We start from the raw sequence: 18,977 nt of genomic DNA, 5'->3' as shown, positions 1-18,977 counted from the left end.
AACCAGAGCTAAACCAGGACTAAACCAGGACTAAACCAGGACTAAACCAGGACTAAACCAGGGCTAAACCAGGTCTAAACCAGGACTAAACCAGGACTAAACTCAGGACTAAACTCAGGACTAAACTCAGGACTAAACCAGGACTAAAACAGGGCTAAACCAGAGCTAAACCAGGACTAAACCAGGACTAAACCAGGACTAAACCAGGACTAAACCAGGACTAAACCAGGACTAAACCAGGGCTAAACCAGAGCTAAACCAGGACTAAACCAGGACTAAACCAGGACTAAACCAGGACTAAACCAGGGCTAAACCAGGTCTAAACCAGGACTAAACCAGGACTAAACTCAGGACTAAACTCAGGACTAAACTCAGGACTAAACCAGGACTAAAACAGGGCTAAACCAGAGCTAAACCAGGACTAAACCAGGACTAAACCAGGACTAAACCAGGACTAAACCAGGGCTAAACCAGGTCTAAACCAGGACTAAACCAGGACTAAACTCAGGTCTAAACCAGGACTAAACCAGGACTAAATCAGGACTAAACTCAGGTCTAAACCAGGTCTAAACCAGGACTAAACCAGGACCAAACTCAGGACCAAACCAGGACCAAACCAGGACTAAACTCAGGACTAAACCAGGACTAAACTCAGGACTAAACCAGGACTAAACTCAGGACTAAACCAGGACTAAACCAGGACTAAACTCAGGACTAAACTCAGGACTAAACTCAGGACTAAACCAGGACTAAACTCAGGACTAAACCAGGACTAAACCAGGACTAAACTCAGGACTAAACCAGGACTAAACTCAGGACTAAACCAGGACCAAACTCAGGACTAAACTCAGGACTAAACCAGGACTAAACTCAGGACTAAACTCAGGACTAAACTCAGGACTAAACTCAGGACTAAACCAGGACTAAACCAGGACTAAACTCAGGACTAAACTCAGGACTAAACTCAGGACTAAACTCAGGACTAAACTCAGGACTAAACTCAGGACTAAACCAGGACTAAACTCAGGACTAAACTCAGGACTAAACTCAGGACTAAACTCAGGACTAAACTCAGGACTCTGACATCGATTCCAAATTAACTTTTGACATTGTTCTTGACAGATCGATCACATTTGGACTCATAATGTTCCCTTGATTCGCTTTGATAAACGACAGAACTTTCGCTCTGACTTGTCGCCGGCTCGGAGATGAATCGTCCTGTTTGAGCTCGGATTAAAGATGGCGGATCATCTCGGTTATTTATCGGTGTCAAAAGTTTATGCGTCAGAAAATCTATGACAAATCTATGAAACATTTGGATATTTGGACGTTTGACCATCGTTTTTATTCACACTCTCGTCAAACGCACTTCCAAATTCAGTATTTATTTTTCCAAACCCAAGTTAAAGCGCCACCTACAGGTCGGACGACTCATTGAACTAGAACACAGTTGTGATAAATATATGTTGAATTTTGTGACAACAAAAAAGAAACAAAATTGTCACAGAATAGCACATTTTTATGTTTATAATTTCACTTCCTGTTTGTAATCGATGACATCACAGTAGGAAAACTCAACTAATGTCTTTTTTTTATTTATTTGACAAATATAAATAAATGAGAGCGACTTTACTTTGTTGAGTTAATGTTTAGAGTCAGAAAAGTTGTTTCTTTTGTGTAAATTCTGCTTAAACTTTGACTGGAATGAGTCCCTGGTGTGATGTCACATCCTGTCCCTGGTGTGATGTCACTTCCTATATGATTGTCCCTTCCTGTACGAGTGTCCCTGGTGTGATGTCACTTCCTGTATGAGTGTCCCTGGTGTGATGTCACTTCCTATATGATTGTCCCTGGTGTGATGTCACTTCCTGTACCTGGTGTGATGTCACTTCCTGTATGAGTGTCCCTGGTGTGATGTCACTTCCTGTATGAGTGTCCCTGGTGTGATGTCACTTCCTGTATGAGTGTCCCTGGTGTGATGTCACTTCCTGTATGAGTGTCCCTGATGTGATGTCACTTCCTGTAGGAGTGTCCGTGGTGTGATGTCACTTCCTGTAGGAGTATCCCTGGTATGATGTCACTTCCTGTATGAGTGTCCCTGGTGTGATGTCACTTCCTGTATGAGTGTCACTGGTGTGATGTCACTTCCTGTCCCTGGTGTGATGTCACTTCCTGTAGGAGTGTCCCTGATGTGATGTCACTTCCTGTATGAGTGTCCCTGGTGTGATGTCACTTCCTGTATGAGTGTCCCTGGTGTGATGTAACTTCTGGTATGAGTGTCCCTGGTGTGATGTCACTTCCTGTATGAGTGTCCCTGGTGTGATGTCACTTCCTGTAGGAGTGTCCCTGATGTGATGTCACTTCCTGTATGAGTGTCCCTGGTGTGATGTTACTTCCTGTATGAGTGTCCCTGGTGTGATGTCACTTCCTGTATGAGTGTCCCTGGTGTGATGTCACTTCCTGTATGAGTGTCCCTGGTGTGATGTAACTTCTGGTATGAGTGTCCCTGGTGTGATGTCACTTCCTGTCCCTGGTGTGATGTAACTTCTGGTATGTCACTTCCTGTCCCTGGTGTGATGTAACTTCTGGTATGAGTGTCCCTGGTGTGATGTCACTTCCTATATGAGTGTCCCTGGTGTGATGTCACTTCCTGTCCCTGGTGTGATGTAACTTCTGGTATGAGTGTCCCTGGTGTGATGTCACTTCCTCCACAAATACCTGCTCGATCGGTGTAAAACTATTATATCATTTATATGTACGACAGGTACAAATACATCGTAAAAACCCGTCAGAGGCACTTTAATGTGTGATAGCGGCGGCGTTAGCATCAGGTTAGCATCAGGTTCATCACACTGGGCTCGCACGCAGACGGACAGAAGCTCGAACCATGTGACGCGACTGAAACGTTATCAAAGTCCAAGTCATGAGCCGCAAATGTCCAACTATTTGTTTTCTAATGATTGGATTAAACTTTCCTTCCAGTTCAAGCTCAATAAACAACATTCCGAGGCCGTTTTCCCGCGAGGTCTTTTCTCGGGGCTGTGGGTCGTTGGGCGTCACTTTTTTAATTCTTTGTGCACATTTCGCCGTTAAAAGGAGATTTATCGTCTTTATTCTGCTGATATTTCATTTTGTCTCTTATCTTTTTACATCTTATTTTTCTTTTTGAATCTGCTTCTCTGTAACTGAATGCTGATCCTGACACGGACACGGGCAGAACATGCAAACTGGAGCCCTGGGTCTGTGTCTGGAGCGCTTCACGTTTCCTAATCCAAACCACGAGACAATAGTTTGGAAAATGTTTCATGAACTCGGAGCGACACAAATCTGTTCATTACAAACATCGCAGTGGAAATATGGAAATACTGCACATTTCCACCACTTTAGAGCCTTAAACTTGAGTTCTTTTACCGCACATGTGCCGTTTGGACTCATTTTACATCTTAAACATGATCATATTTGTGCCAGGTTTTTAAAATGTTCTGTGTTTGACTTTGTTTGTTGGAATGAAACGTGTTGTAAATATAAGTGATATTTTCAGTTTGAGAGGGAAAGTTGTAAATGACAGATTCACAAACGATGACATCACCAGAAAAAGAGGTTCAAAAAATAAAATAGATAAAAAACTTCCAAACAACAAATATGAATTCACCACATGAGTTTTACTCGATACAATTATGGAATTTCCTTTACAAACAGAAGAAAGAATTTAAACTTAAAGAATTCCCAAACTGAGATCAAATCTGGAAAAGTTTTAGCAAAAACTCAAATGTAATTTAAAGACCTTAAAATCAAATTGGCGTCAGCGGAGCCTTTCCCCACGGGGCCCGAACGAGCGGCGGTCAGGGCTGGCCGGTCCCTGTCTGACCGGTCCCTGTCTGACCGGCGCAGGAGCAGTGTCAGAGCTGTTCCCAGAGGGACCCCTCAAGGCTGCGCTTTGTCACCGGTTCTGTTCATTGTATTTATGGACAGCATTTCTAGGCGCAGTCAGGGGTCGGAGGGTGTGGTCAGAGTTCAGGGGGTGTGGTCAGGGGTTGGAGGGTGTGGTCAGGGGTCAGAGGGTGTGGTCAGGGGTCGGAAGGTATGGTCAGAGTTTGGAGAGTGTGGTCAGGGGTCGGAGGGTGTGGTCAGAGGTTGAAGGGTGTGGTCAGGGGTCGGAAGGTATGGTCAGAGTTTGGAGAGTGTGGTCAGAGGTTGGAGGGTGTGGTCAGAGGTTGGAGGGTGCGGTCAGAGGTCAGAGGGTGCGGTCAGACGTTGGAGGGTGTGGTCAGACGTTGGAGGGTGTGGTCAGAGGTCAGAGAGTGCGGTCAGAGGTCAGAGGGTGTGGTCAGAGGTTGAAGGGTGCGGTCAGAGGTTGGAGGGTGCGGTCAGAGGTTGGAGGGTGTGGTCAGAGGTTGGAGGGTGCGGTCAGAGGTCAGAGGGTGCGGTCAGACGTTGGAGGGTGTGGTCAGACGTTGGAGTGTGTGGTCAGAGGTCAGAGAGTGCGGTCAGAGGTCAGAGGGTGTGGTCAGAGGTTGAAGGGTGCGGTCAGAGGTCAGAGGGTGTGGTCAGAGGTTGAAGGGTGCGGTCAGAGGTTGAAGGGTGTGGTCAGGGGTCGGAAGGTATGGTCAGAGTTTGGAGGGTGCAGTCAGACGTTGTAGGGTGCGGTCAGACGTTGGAGGGTGTGGTCAGAGGTTGGAGGGTGCGGTCAGAGGTCAGAGGGTGCGGTCAGACGTTGGAGGGTGCGGTCAGACGTTGGAAGGTGTGGTCAGAGGTTGGAGGGTGTGGTCAGAGGTCAGAGGGTGCGGTCAGAGGTCAGAGGGTGCGGTCAGAGGTTGGAGGGTGCGGTTAGAGGTTGGAGGGTGCGGTCAGAGGTCAGAGGGTGTGGTCAGAGGTTGGAGGGTGCGGTCACAGGTCAGAGGGTGTGGTCAGAGGTTGGAGGGTGCGGTCAGAGGTTGGAGGGTGTGGTCAGAGGTTGGAGGGTGCGGTCAGAGGTTGGAGGGTGCGGTCAGAGGTCAGAGGGTGTGGTCAGAGGTTGGAGGGTGCGGTCAGAGGTTGTAGGGTGCGGTCAGAGGTTGGAGGGTGCGGTCAGAGGTCGGAGGATGCGGTCAGACGTTGGAGGGTGTGGTCAGAGGTTGGAGGGTGCGGTCAGAGGTTGTAGGGTGTGGTCAGAGGTTGGAGGGTGCGGTCAGAGGTCAGAGGGTGCGGTCAGACGTTGGAGGGTGTGGTCAGAGGTTGGAGGGTGTGGTCAGAGGTCAGAGGGTGCGGTCAGACGTTGGAGGGTGCGGTCAGAGGTCAGAGGGTGTGGTCAGAGGTTGGAGGGTGCGGTCAGACGTTGGAGGGTGTGGTCAGAGGTCAGAGGGTGTGATCAGAGGTAGGAGGGTGCGGTCAGAGGTTGGAGGGTGTGGTCAGAGGGTGCGGTCAGAGGTCAGAGGGTGCGGTCAGACGTCGGAGGGTGCGGTCAGACGTTGGAGGGTGCGGTCAGAGGTCAGAGGGTGCGGTCAGACGTCGGAGGGTGTGGTCAGACGTTGGAGGGTGTGGTCAGAGGTCAGAGGGTGCGGTCAGAGGTCAGAGGGTGCGGTCAGACGTTGGAGGGTGCAGTCAGAGGTCAGAGGGTGTGGTCAGAGGTTGGAGGGTGCGGTCAGAGGTCAGAGGGTGTGGTCAGAGGTTGGAGGGTGCGGTCAGAGGTTGGAGGGTGCGGTCAGAGGTTGGAGGGTGCGGTCAGAGGTCGGAGGGTGCGGTCAGACGTTGGAGGGTGCGGTCAGACGTTGGAGGGTGTGGTCAGAGGTTGGAGGGTGCGGTCAGAGGTTGGAGGGTGCGGTCAGAGGTTGGAGGGTGTGGTCAGAGGTTGGAGGGTGCGGTCAGAGGTCAGAGGGTGCGGTCAGACGTTGGAGGGTGTGGTCAGAGGTCAGAGGGTGCGGTCAGACGTCGGAGGGTGCGGTCAGAGGTTGGAGGGTGCGGTCAGAGGTCAGAGGGTGTGGTCAGAGGTTGGAGGGTACGGTCAGAGGTTGGAGGGTGTGGTCAGAGGTTGGAGGGTGTGGTCAGAGGTTGGAGGGTGTGGTCAGAGGTCGGAGGGTGCGGTCAGAGTTCAGAGGGTGTGGTCAGAGGTCGGAGGGTGCGGTCAGACGTTGGAGGGTGTTGTCAGAGGTCAGAGGGTGTGATCAGAGGTAGGAGGGTGCGGTCAGAGGTTGGAGGGTGCGGTCAGAGGTCAGAGGGTGCGGTCAGACGTCGGAGGGTGCGGTCAGACGTCGGAGGGTGCGGTCAGAGGTCAGAGGGTGCGGTCAGACGTTGGAGGGTGTGGTCAGACGTTGGAGGGTGTGGTCAGAGGTCAGAGGGTGCGGTCAGAGGTCAGAGGGTGCGGTCAGACGTTGGAGGGTGCAGCCAGACGTCAGAGGGTGTGGTCAGACGTTGGAGTGTGCGGTCAGACGTTGGAGGGTGCGGTCAGACGTTGGAGGGTGCGGTCAGACGTTGGAGGGTGTGGTCAGAGGTTGGAGGGTGCGGTCAGAGGTTGGAGGGTGTGGTCAGAGGTTGGAGGGTGTGGTCAGAGGTCGGAGGGTGCGGTCAGAGTTCAGAGGGTGCGGTCAGACGTCGGAGGGTGCGGTTAGACGTTGGAGGGTGCGGTCAGACGTTGGAGGGTGTGGTCAGAGGTTGGAGGGTGCGGTCAGAGGTTGGAGGGTGCGGTCAGAGGTCAGAGGGTGCGGTCAGACGTTGGAGGGTGCGGTCAGACGTTGGAGGGTGTGGTCAGAGGTTGGAGGGTGTGGTCAGAGGTCAGAGGGTGCGGTCAGAGGTCAGAGGGTGCGGTCAGAGGTTGGAGGGTGCGGTCAGAGGTCAGAGGGTGTGGTCAGAGGTTGGAGGGTGCGGTCACAGGTCAGAGGGTGTGGTCAGAGGTTGGAGGGTGCGGTCAGAGGTTGGAGGGTGTGGTCAGAGGTTGGAGGGTGCGGTCAGAGGTTGGAGGGTGCGGTCAGAGGTCAGAGGGTGTGGTCAGAGGTTGGAGGGTGCGGTCAGAGGTTGTAGGGTGCGGTCAGAGGTTGGAGGGTGCGGTCAGAGGTCGGAGGATGCGGTCAGACGTTGGAGGGTGTGGTCAGAGGTTGGAGGGTGCGGTCAGAGGTTGTAGGGTGTGGTCAGAGGTTGGAGGGTGCGGTCAGAGGTCAGAGGGTGCGGTCAGACGTTGGAGGGTGCGGTCAGAGGTCAGAGGGTGTGGTCAGAGGTTGGAGGGTGCGGTCAGACGTTGGAGGGTGTGGTCAGAGGTCAGAGGGTGTGATCAGAGGTAGGAGGGTGCAGTCAGAGGTTGGAGGGTGTGGTCAGAGGGTGCGGTCAGAGGTCAGAGGGTGCGGTCAGACGTCGGAGGGTGCGGTCAGACGTCGGAGGGTGCGGTCAGAGGTCAGAGGGTGCGGTCAGACGTCGGAGGGTGTGGTCAGACGTTGGAGGGTGTGGTCAGAGGTCAGAGGGTGCGGTCAGAGGGTGCGGTCAGACGTTGGAGGGTGCAGTCAGAGGTCAGAGGGTGTGGTCAGAGGTTGGAGGGTGCGGTCAGAGGTCAGAGGGTGTGGTCAGAGGTTGGAGGGTGCGGTCAGAGGTTGGAGGGTGCGGTCAGAGGTTGGAGGGTGCGGTCAGAGGTCGGAGGGTGCGGTCAGACGTTGGAGGGTGCGGTCAGACGTTGGAGGGTGCGGTCAGAGGTTGGAGGGTGCGGTCAGAGGTTGGAGGGTGCGGTCAGAGGTCAGAGGGTGTGGTCAGAGGTTGGAGGGTGCGGTCAGAGGTTGGAGGGTGTGGTCAGAGGTTGGAGGGTGTGGTCAGAGGTTGGAGGGTGTGGTCAGAGGTCGGAGGGTGCGGTCAGAGTTCAGAGGGTGTGGTCAGAGGTCGGAGGGTGCGGTCAGACGTTGGAGGGTGTGGTCAGAGGTCAGAGGGTGTGATCAGAGGTAGGAGGGTGCGGTCAGAGGTTGGAGGGTGCGGTCAGAGGTCAGAGGGTGCGGTCAGACGTCGGAGGGTGCGGTCAGACGTCGGAGGGTGCGGTCAGAGGTCAGAGGGTGCGGTCAGACGTTGGAGGGTGTGGTCAGACGTTGGAGGGTGTGGTCAGAGGTCAGAGGGTGCGGTCAGAGGTCAGAGGGTGCGGTCAGACGTTGGAGGGTGCAGTCAGACGTCAGAGGGTGTGGTCAGACGTTGGAGTGTGCGGTCAGACGTTGGAGGGTGCGGTCAGACGTTGGAGGGTGTGGTCAGAGGTTGGAGGGTGCGGTCAGAGGTTGGAGGGTGTGGTCAGAGGTCAGAGGGTGTGGTCAGAGGTTGGAGGGTGCGGTCAGAGGTTGGAGGGTGTGGTCAGAGGTTGGAGGGTGTGGTCAGATGTTGGAGGGTGCGGTCAGAGTTCAGAGGGTGCGGTCAGACGTCGGAGGGTGCGGTTAGACGTTGGAGGGTGCGGTCAGAGGTCAGAGGGTGTGGTCAGAGGTTGGAGGGTGCGGTCAGAGGTTGGAGGGTGTGGTCAGAGGTTGGAGGGTGTGGTCAGATGTTGGAGGGTGTGGTCAGAGGTCGGAGGGTGCGGTCAGAGTTCAGAGGGTGCGGTCAGACGTCGGAGGGTGCGGTCAGAGGTTGGAGGGTGCGGTCAGACGTTGGAGGGTGTGGTCAGAGGTTGGAGGGTGCGGTCAGAGGTTGGAGGGTGTGGTCAGAGGTTAGAGGGTGTGGTCAGAGGTTGGAGGGTGCGGTCAGAGGTTGGAGGGTGTGGTCAGAGGTTGGAGGGTGTGGTCAGATGTTGGAGGGTGCGGTCAGAGTTCAGAGGGTGCGGTCAGACGTCGGAGGGTGCGGTTAGACGTTGGAGGGTGCGGTCAGAGGTCAGAGGGTGTGGTCAGAGGTTGGAGGGTGCGGTCAGAGGTTGGAGGGTGTGGTCAGAGGTTGGAGGGTGTGGTCAGATGTTGGAGGGTGTGGTCAGAGGTCGGAGGGTGCGGTCAGAGTTCAGAGGGTGCGGTCAGACGTCGGAGGGTGCGGTTAGACGTGACATGAAATAAACTTATTTGAATCGACAAAACAGTGACTGTGTTTTTCCTTCTTCAAACAAGCAACAAAACAAACGTCTGAAATATGGACTGACCACACAAAGTACGAAGTCGTTTTACATTTCTTCACCTCAGAAGGAGGAATTGGCCGGGTCAGATGTCTCCTGACCCAGAATGCCCTGCAGCTCAGAGAGTCTCGCACGCAGACGGACAGAAGCTCTCCTCTGGAACCATGTGACGCGTCCGAAACTTTATCCAACTCTAAATCTGCTTAAGTCATGAGCAGCCGCAAACCTCTAACTATTTTCTATTGATTGGATTAAACTTTCCTTTCAGTTTCCTCTCAATAAACAGCATTACGAGGACATTTTACCGCGAGGCCTTTTCTCGGGGGTCGTTGGGCGTCATTTTTGAGTAAAAAGGTCATTTAGACGTCATAGTTTTCCTCCCACTCGTGTAATACAGAGTAACAGTCTCTTACTCGAGTAAAAGTCGTGTTTCTCAGGTAAATCTACACGTGACAAAAGCTATACGATGATTAGATTTCACAATGCGACGGTTTGTGCTTCGGACATGATTCAAAATACCAGATTTAGTACGTTATTCTTTGTCTTGTTCTTCCAATTACATCAACTTCAAATTTTAAATCAGATTTCTCCACATACTCACTCGTCTTTTAGTAATTACGTGGACCACAATTTGGTTCTTCTGCTGTAATAATAATGTTTTGATGTAACAGTGTATTTTTGGCTGTTTTTCTGACGTCGTTATCCCACATTTCAGGGCGACACCGAAACGTTATGGAGACGGATTTGGAGCTCGGGCAAAGTCCTGGAAAGCGCTGATTGATTGCGAAATAATGAGATTGGAGCCGAGGAGGATGCAGCGTACTTCCTGTGCCGGAGAGATGGGCCTCACATGTTCTTTCAACGACAAGAACCGGCCGCTGCTTCTGTGCGGAGCGTCTGAAGCGGGGCAAATGCAGAGTTCGACCAAGGACTGCGTTTGCATAACCGCGCCACCGACAATGTATTTAGTTTTAGTTTAAATGCATTGGCAAAAAGCACAGAGAAACACACAAGAATCATTTGTCACCAAACTATTTCAGTGATAAAAACATGTAAAAAAAATGCAACTGAAACAGACTTTTAGCAACACAAATGACCAAAAGTGACATAACACAAGTAACAGGGTCAAAAATAGTTAGTGTTAGCCTGGGATAAACTAGTTATAGTTGGAGACTTTAATATCCACGTGAACATGAGTGATGACGCTCTCAGTAATGCCTTCAGCGCCTTGTTAGACAGCATTGGTTTCACTCAGAATGTAAATAAACCGACTCACACTCACAAGAACACTCTGGATCTTGTCCTAACGTATGGAACAGAGATTAGTGACCTCAGTGTCCTCCCTCAAAACCCTATATTGTCAGATCATTTCCTAATTACCTTTCAGTTTATTCTTAAAGATCATCCAGTCCCACAAAATAAAGTTATAATGAAAAGGACAATATCTGAAAAATCTATCTCAAAATTCAAAGAAATAATGGAGCCAATATTCAGTGACATGTCATGTGATCATGTCATGTGATCATGTCATGTGATCATGTCATGTGATCACGTCATGTGATCACGTCATGTGATCACGTCATGTGATCCTGCTGAGAACAGCTTTAGTCCCAGTTTAAGTGATCAATTTGTCGACTTGACCATGAATTCTCTGAAGTCTGCTCTTGACATTGTCGCGCCGTTAAAACAGAAGGTCATTAGGCCAAAGCGCGCCTCCCCATGGTACAACCCAGAACTGCGTTCACATAAACAAAGAGTTAGAAAGTTAGAGGGATTATTTCGTCGCTCTCACACCGAAGAATCCCTAAAAGCATGGAAAAGTTGCCTGCTGTCCTATAAGCAGGCTCTGCGTAAGGCCCAAACCAGATATTATTCAAATCTAATAGAAGTCAACAAAAGTAACACTAAATTCCTTTTCAGCACTGTAGCTAGGCTAACAAACTGTCACAGTGCAGTAGAGCCTTCATTCCCAGCTTCTCTCAGCTCTGATGATTTCCTCCTATTTTTTAATAATAAAATAAAAACAATCAGAGATAAATTAGATGAAATTACCCCCGCTATTAGCCCTGAACTAGCCCAAGCTGTAAATCTAACGTCCCATATAAATCCACCTGTAAACCTAGAAAGGTTCACAGCTGTTGATCAAGCAGAGATAACTTCAGCCATTATGTCCTCTAAAAGCTCAACTTGTGTCCTAGACCCCATTCCAAGCAGACTCCTCAAAGACATTCTCCCCCTAATTATAGACCCTATTCTTAATATAATAAATACTTCACTCGAAAGTGGCTATGTTCCACAGTCCTTCAAACATGCAGTCATTAAACCTCTTCTGAAAAAGCCTAATCTAGATCCCGACCTATTGGTAAACTACAGACCTATTTCAAATCTTCCCTTCGTCTCTAAAATCCTTGAAAAAGTTGTAGTAAAACAGCTTTGTCGCCACCTGCAGGACAATAACTTATTTGAAGTTTTCCAGTCAGGGTTCAGAGCCCACCACAGCACTGAAACTGCACTAGTTAAAGTCACAAATGATTTGTTATTAGCCGCTGACGATGGACTGGTCTCAATCCTGGTTCTGTTGGACCTCAGCGCAGCGTTTGACACCATCGACCACAACATTCTACTGCAGAGGTTAGAATGTGATGTAGGTGTTGGAGGAACAGCCCTCAGCTGGTTTAAATCCTATCTATCTGATAGGTTCCAATTTGTTAATGTAAACCAGAGCTCCTCACCAAGCTCTAAAGTAATTTACGGTGTGCCACAGGGTTCGGTACTCGGTCCAATTCTGTTTACTCTTTATATGCTGCCATTAGGCAACATTATCAGAAAGCATGACATTAACTTCCACTGCTCTGCAGACGACACTCAGCTGTATTTATCAATGAAACCTGATCAGAGCGATCAAGTAGACAGACTTAGTACTTGTGTGAAGGAGATAAAAACCTGGATGACACTAAACTACCTGCTTCTTAACCCTGAAAAAACCGAGGTCATTGTGCTTGGTCCTAAGCATCTACGAGACGCTCTATCTGAGCAGATAGTCACACTGGACAATGTCAGTGTAGCCTCCAGTTCTACTGTAAGAAACCTTGGAGTCTTATTTGACCAGGAGCTCTCATTTAAAGGTCATATAAATCAAGCTTGTAAAACAGCCTATTTCCATTTGCGCAACAAGAGCCAAAATCAGAAGAATCCTGCCTAAAAGTAATGCTGAAAAACTTATCCATGCATTTGTAACGACTAGATTAGACTACTGTAACTCCCTGCTTGCAGCGTGTCCTAAAAGCTCCATAAAAAGCTTTCAACTGGTTCAAAATGCAGCAGCAAGATTACTAACAGGAACAAAAAGAAGAGAGCACATTACACCGGTGCTGGAGTCTCTTCACTGGCTCCCCGTCGAGTCTAGAATCAAATTCAAAATTCTACTCTTGACCTACAAAGCCATAAATGACATGGCCCCATCCGACCTCAAAGATGCTATAGAACCATATCATCCAAACAGAGCTCTTCGCTCTCAGAATGCTGGCCTTCTGGTGGTGCCAAGAGTCTCTAAAAGTACTGTAGGAGGTAGAGCGTTTAGCTCCCAAGCTCCTGTGTTATGGAATCAGCTCCCGACCCATGTTAAATATGCTGACACAGTCTCTTCATTTAAGTCCAGGCTTAAAACGTTCCTCTTCGAAATCGCTTATGGTCAGAGTAGTTAGGAACAGAAACATAAACCCACAGCTTTAGCTACGCTGCCCTAGGAGTAACTATGCTGGGGGAAGTATGACAGCTTGAGCACTATCCTCTTCTTCTTCTGACTACTTATGCTATCAAACAATATTTATTTTTTGATTCCACTTGCAAACTGTTCACCGCCTTCTTTTCTTTCTCTCACTCCTGAGGACCTGTGGACCCAGATGCCCCTCCCCTGGTGAAGTGGTCCCTGCCCTGTGTGGACGGTCCCTCATCTGCCTGAAGAGTGGGTCCAGTTCGCCTCCGACGGTCCCTCTTCTGCCTGAAGAGTGGGTCCAGCTCGACTCAGACGGTCCCTCATCTGCCTGAAGAGTGGGTCCAGCTCGACTCAGACGGTCCCTCTTCTGCCTGAAGAGTGGGTCCAGCTCCAGTCTCCTTATGTCCGTCTGTCCGTCTGTGAGAGTCGGATCTCTCCTTCACTGGAACTCCTCCAGGTTTCTACGCTTTTTTCCCAAAGAGGTTTTTTTGTAGTTTTTCCTGGCCGAGAAGGAGAGTCTAAGGACAGAGGACCCTGGGACATCGTCCCTCGCCACCACAGACATTGTCTGACTCCCTCGCCACCACAGACATTGTTGATTCATTTCTCCCTGTGGCCCTCAGAGGCAACTGTTGTTGTGATTTTGGGCCTTACAAAAATAAATTGATTTGATTTGATTTGAAAAATGCAACTAGACGTAACAAAACACAACTAAAAGTGAATAAATTATGAATAAAGCGACTAAAATTGACAAAAACGCTTCCTCTTCCCCTTTTTCACTTCAAACTCTGACTCGATCTCGTGCTAAAGCGCCGTGTTTCCACTGATGCTAACTTACACGTCGGGCCTTAGCAGCACAAAGCTAGCATAGCACGTTAGCAACAACTGTTTCCTGTTTATCGCCGAGAGTTTATCGCAAGAGCCAAAATGTAACATGATCCAAAGCCAAAGACATAAAGAGAGGTTCAAACCCGGCGTAGACGCTTTAGCCACGCCCCTCACACACACTAGCTTTAGACACGCCCCTCACACATGCTAGCTTTAGCCACGCCCCTCACACACACTAGCTTTAGCCACGCCCCTCACATGCAGAGAAGTCAAAGAAATGAGGCAAAACTGTTCCTGTGCACGCTAGCTTTAGCCACGCCCCTCACACACACTAGCTTTAGCCACGCCCCTCACACACACTAGCTTTAGCCACGCCCCTCACACACACTAGCTTTAGCCACGCCCCTCACACACACTAGCTTTAGCCATGCCCCTCACACACACTAGCTTTAGCCACGCCCCTCACACACAGTAGCTTTAGCCACGCCCCTCATACACAGTAGCTTTAGCCACGCCCCTCACACACACTAGCTTTAGCCACGCCCCTCACACACACTAGCTTTAGCCACGCCCCTCACACACACTAGCTTTAGCCACGCCCCTCACACACACTAGCTTTAGCCACGCCCCTCACACAAACTAGCTTTAGCCACGCCCCTCACACAAACTAGCTTTAGCCACGCCCCTCACACACACTAGCTTTAGCCACGCCCCTCACACAAACTAGCTTTAGCCACGCCCCTCACACACACTAGCTTTAGCCACGCCCCTCACACACACAAACTGAGAAATACTAAAAGTTTTGTGAATCGAAATGAGCTCAGTCTGAGACATATTAAACCACGTGTTAGATTTAATTCAACATAATATAATATATATAATATCGAACCACGTCTTTGGGTGACGTCAGCCGCTCGCGTAACCCGGGGCGACTGCGGGTTAATAAAGGAGACAGGATAACCACTCTGCCACAGTAACACGGGGAGGACACACACGCTGCTCTTCTCCTTCGGGCTTTCTCACTTTCATGTATGATTCATGTTACGGACATTTTCCCTCCGAGCCAAACGTCAGAGCGAGTTATTCTGCGCGAGGAAACATCCTTCACGCGCGGCTGACCTGAACATGCAAAGTGCGTGTCACGGGCGCGTCACGGGCGCGTCACGGGCGCGTCACGGGCGCGTCACGGGCGCGTCACGGGCGCGTCACGGGCACGTCACGGGCACGTCACGGGCGTGTCACGGGAGTGTCACGGGCGTGTCACAGGCGCGTCACGGGCGGGGGCGGTCCATAGGACACGCCTCTCTGAGTAATGGAATGATAAATGTACATTCACGGTGTCACAGCGGTTGAAGGTTTAAGGAGAACGTCATTTCAATTGCATCACGCGCCGGGGAACACGGCGTCCGACTGTAGGGAAAGTGTTGAGACGGCTGTGGTCACCAGAGACGCCTGTGGACACCAGAGACCGCTGTGGTCACCAGAGACGCCTGTGGACACCAGAGACCGCTGTGGTCACCAGAGACGGCTGTGGACACCAGAGACGGCTGTGGTCACCAGAGACGGCTGTGGACACCAGAGACGGCTGTGGACACCAGAGACGCCTGTGGACACCAGAGACGGCTGTGGACACCAGAGACGGCTGTGGTCACCAGAGACGGCTGTGGACACCAGAGACGGCTGTGGACACCAGAGACGGCTGTGGTCACCAGAGACGCCTGTGGACACCAGAGACCGCTGTGGTCACCAGAGACGGCTGTGGACACCAGAAACCGCTGTGGTCACCAGAGACCGCTGTGGTCACCAGAGACGGCTGTGGACACCAGAGACCGCTGTGGTCACCAGAGACGGCTGTGGACACCAGAGACGCCTGTGGACACCAGAGACGGCTGTGGACACCAGAGACGGCTGTGGTCACCAGAGACGGCTGTGGTCACCAGAGACGGCTGTGGACACCAGAGACGGCTGTGGTCACCAGAGACGCCTGTGGACACCAGAGACGGCTGTGGACACCAGAGACGCCTGTGGACACCAGAGACCGCTGTGGTCACCAGAGACGCCTGTGGACACCAGAGACCGCTGTGGTCACCAGAGACCGCTGTGGTCACCAGAGACGGCTGTGGACACCAGAGACGCCTGTGGACACCAGAGACGGCTGTGGACACCAGAGACGGCTGTGGTCACCAGAGACGGCTGTGGACACCAGAGACGGCTGTGGACACCAGAGACGGCTGTGGTCACCAGAGACGCCTGTGGACACCAGAGACCGCTGTGGTCACCAGAGAAGCCTGTGGACACCAGAGACGGCTGTGGACACCAGAAACCGCTGTGGTCACCAGAGACCGCTGTGGTCACCAGAGACGGCTGTGGACACCAGAGACCGCTGTGGTCACCAGAGACGGCTGTGGACACCAGAGACGCCTGTGGACACCAGAGACGGCTGTGGACACCAGAGACGGCTGTGGTCACCAGAGACGGCTGTGGTCACCAGAGACGGCTGTGGACACCAGAGACGGCTGTGGACACCAGAGACGGCTGTGGTCACCAGAGACGCCTGTGGACACCAGAGACCGCTGTGGTCACCAGAGACGCCTGTGGACACCAGAGACGGCTGTGGACACCAGAGACGCCTGTGGACACCAGAGACCGCTGTGGTCACCAGAGACGCCTGTGGACACCAGAGACCGCTGTGGTCACCAGAGACCGCTGTGGTCACCAGAGACGGCTGTGGACACCAGAGACCGCTGTGGTCACCAGAGACGGCTGTGGACACCAGAGACGGCTGTGGACACCAGAGACGCCTGTGGACACCAGAGACGGCTGTGGACACCAGAGACGGCTGTGGTCACCAGAGACGGCTGTGGACACCAGAGACGGCTGTGGACACCAGAGACGGCTGTGGTCACCAGAGACGCCTGTGGACACCAGAGACCGCTGTGGTCACCAGAGAAGCCTGTGGACACCAGAGACGGCTGTGGACACCAGAAACCGCTGTGGTCACCAGAGACCGCTGTGGTCACCAAAGACGGCTGTGGACACCAGAGACCGCTGTGGTCACCAGAGACGGCTGTGGACACCAGAGACGCCTGTGGACACCAGAGACGGCTGTGGACACCAGAGACGGCTGTGGTCACCAGAGACGGCTGTGGACACCAGAGACGGCTGTGGACACGGCTGTGGTAAATGCTTAATTAAGTGTCAAATCTTGAACCCGCATTCTCTGTATTTGATGGTAAAGTGTTTGCTGGAGCCAGAGAACCTGGAATTAGACGAGAGTCAAGTTTAAAGTGCATGAACATCACCAGCACAGATTATCTCCAGCTGTGACGCACCTAAAGCCTCAAGATATTTAGAATTGTGCAAAAAAAAAAAAAAAGTTATCACAATATAGCAATTTTTAATAATAGCATTTTTTTAAGGTTTATAATTTCACTTCCTGTTTGTACCCGACACTTCCTGTATCTTAGCCACACCCTTCGTTCTATTTTATGAGTGCCATTCTTGAACATCAGTAGGTCGCATTTACGCACAGTTTAACTCAGTCTGACGCTTTCTGACGAACGTCTCGTCTGACGAACATCGTGTCTGATGAAGTCCAGAGCGTCCAGTGCAGCAGATGGTGACCTGTCATGTTCTCCAGACGCTCAGGGAGACTGACCAGACCCAACAGGAGCAGGCCTGAAATGACCTCATGGACTTAAAGGAGCAGAGTCTGTCGTTTGGACAGAACATTAAAGCGTGTGAAGAGCTGGTCTGAGTCTGGAGAGTGTGAAACTGTCGGTCCTGATCCTGCTCATTAATGTCATTTAGAGGTCAAAGGTTCAAAGCTCTGAAGGTTGTTTAGTGCGACACACATGAACATGAGAGAGAGAGAGTGGACGCTCTGTCTGCTCTGTGTCGCCCCCTGCAGGACGCTCTGTGTCTCCCCCTGCAGGACGCTCTGTCTGCTCTGTGTCGCCCCCTGCAGGACGCTCTGTGTCTCCCCCTGCAGGACGCTCTGTCTGCTCTGTGTCGCCCCCTGCAGGACGCTCTGTGTCTCCCCCTGCAGGACGCTCTGTCTGCTCTGTGTCGCCCCCTGCAGGACGCTCTGTGTCTCCCCCTGCAGGACGCTCTGTCTGCTCTGTGTCGCCCCCTGCAGGACGCTCTGTGTCTCCCCCTGCAGGACGCTCTGTCTGCTCTGTGTCGCCCCCTGCAGGACGCTCTGTGTCTCCCCCTGCAGGACGCTCTGTCTGCTCTGTGTCGCCCCCTGCAGGACGCTCTGTGTCTCCCCCTGCAGGACGCTCTGTCTGCTCTGTGTCGCCCCCTGCAGGACGCTCTGTCTGCTCTGTGTCGCCCCCTGCAGGACGCTCTGTGTCTCCCCCTGCAGAACGCTCTGTCTGCTCTGTGTCTCCCCCTGCAGGACGCTCTGTGTCTCCCCCTGCAGGACGCTCTGTCTGCTCTGTGTCGCCCCCTGCAGGACGCTCTGTCTGCTCTGTGTCGCCCCCTGCAGGACGCTCTGTGTCTCCCCCTGCAGGACGCTCTGTCTGCTCTGTGTCGCCCCCTGCAGGACGCTCTGTCTGCTCTGTGTCGCCCCCTGCAGGACGCTCTGTGTCGCCCCCTGCAGGACGCTCTGTCTGCTCTGTGTCGCCCCCTGCAGGACACTCTGTGTCGCCCCCTGCAGGACACTCTGCTCTGTGTCTCCCCCTGCAGGACACTCTGTGTCGCCCCCTGCAGGACACTCTGTGTCGCCCCCTGCAGGACACTCTGTGTCGCCCCCTGCAGGACGCTCTATCATTTCCATCTGCTCTGCCTCGTCCACACGCCCTCTGCACCGGACACGCCCTCTGCACCAGACACGCCCTCAAAAATGGACACGCCCTCTGCACTGGACATGCCCTCAAAAAACAGACACACCCTCAAAAAAGAGACATGCCCTCTGCATCCGGACACACCCTCAAAAACGAGACACGCCCTCTGCACCGGACACGCCTTCAAAGCTTTCAAGAGCACGGCCTTTGTGTCTGACCCTTAAATATAACACCCGGACAGTTGGAAATGAGGCTCGTTAAAACTGACTGAAGTAGGCTAACGTTTATTAGCATAGTCACTAGCATTAGCATTAGCTGCAAACGACCTGAAACAAACAGCCTCAGTCTGGAGTGACCTCTGTAAGTCCACTGGTCCCTCCTGACCACAGGAACACAGTTCTAGACAAACAGGGTCTTTGTGGGCGGGACAGAAGAGGAAACAGCCCACAGTGAACATGCAGCTTTTGTCCTCAAGGTGGCAGTAGTGTGTGACTGTAGACACATGAAGACCCTCTCTAAAATGCTCTCTCATCTGAATATTGAACATTCTGAAATGGAGGGAAAACACATTTTCAAACTTGTATTTGACAAAAAGTCTGTAATATAATTGTACATAAAAATGGAA

This window comes from Eucyclogobius newberryi, unplaced genomic scaffold (genome assembly GCF_026437365.1).
Source record: "Eucyclogobius newberryi isolate DKJ021-1_F unplaced genomic scaffold, fEucNew1.0.hap1 SCAF_7, whole genome shotgun sequence".
NCBI classification, from domain to species: domain Eukaryota; kingdom Metazoa; phylum Chordata; class Actinopteri; order Gobiiformes; family Gobiidae; genus Eucyclogobius; species Eucyclogobius newberryi.
The sequence above is the reverse complement of the archived record's forward strand: the minus strand, read 5'-3'. Positions refer to the sequence as shown.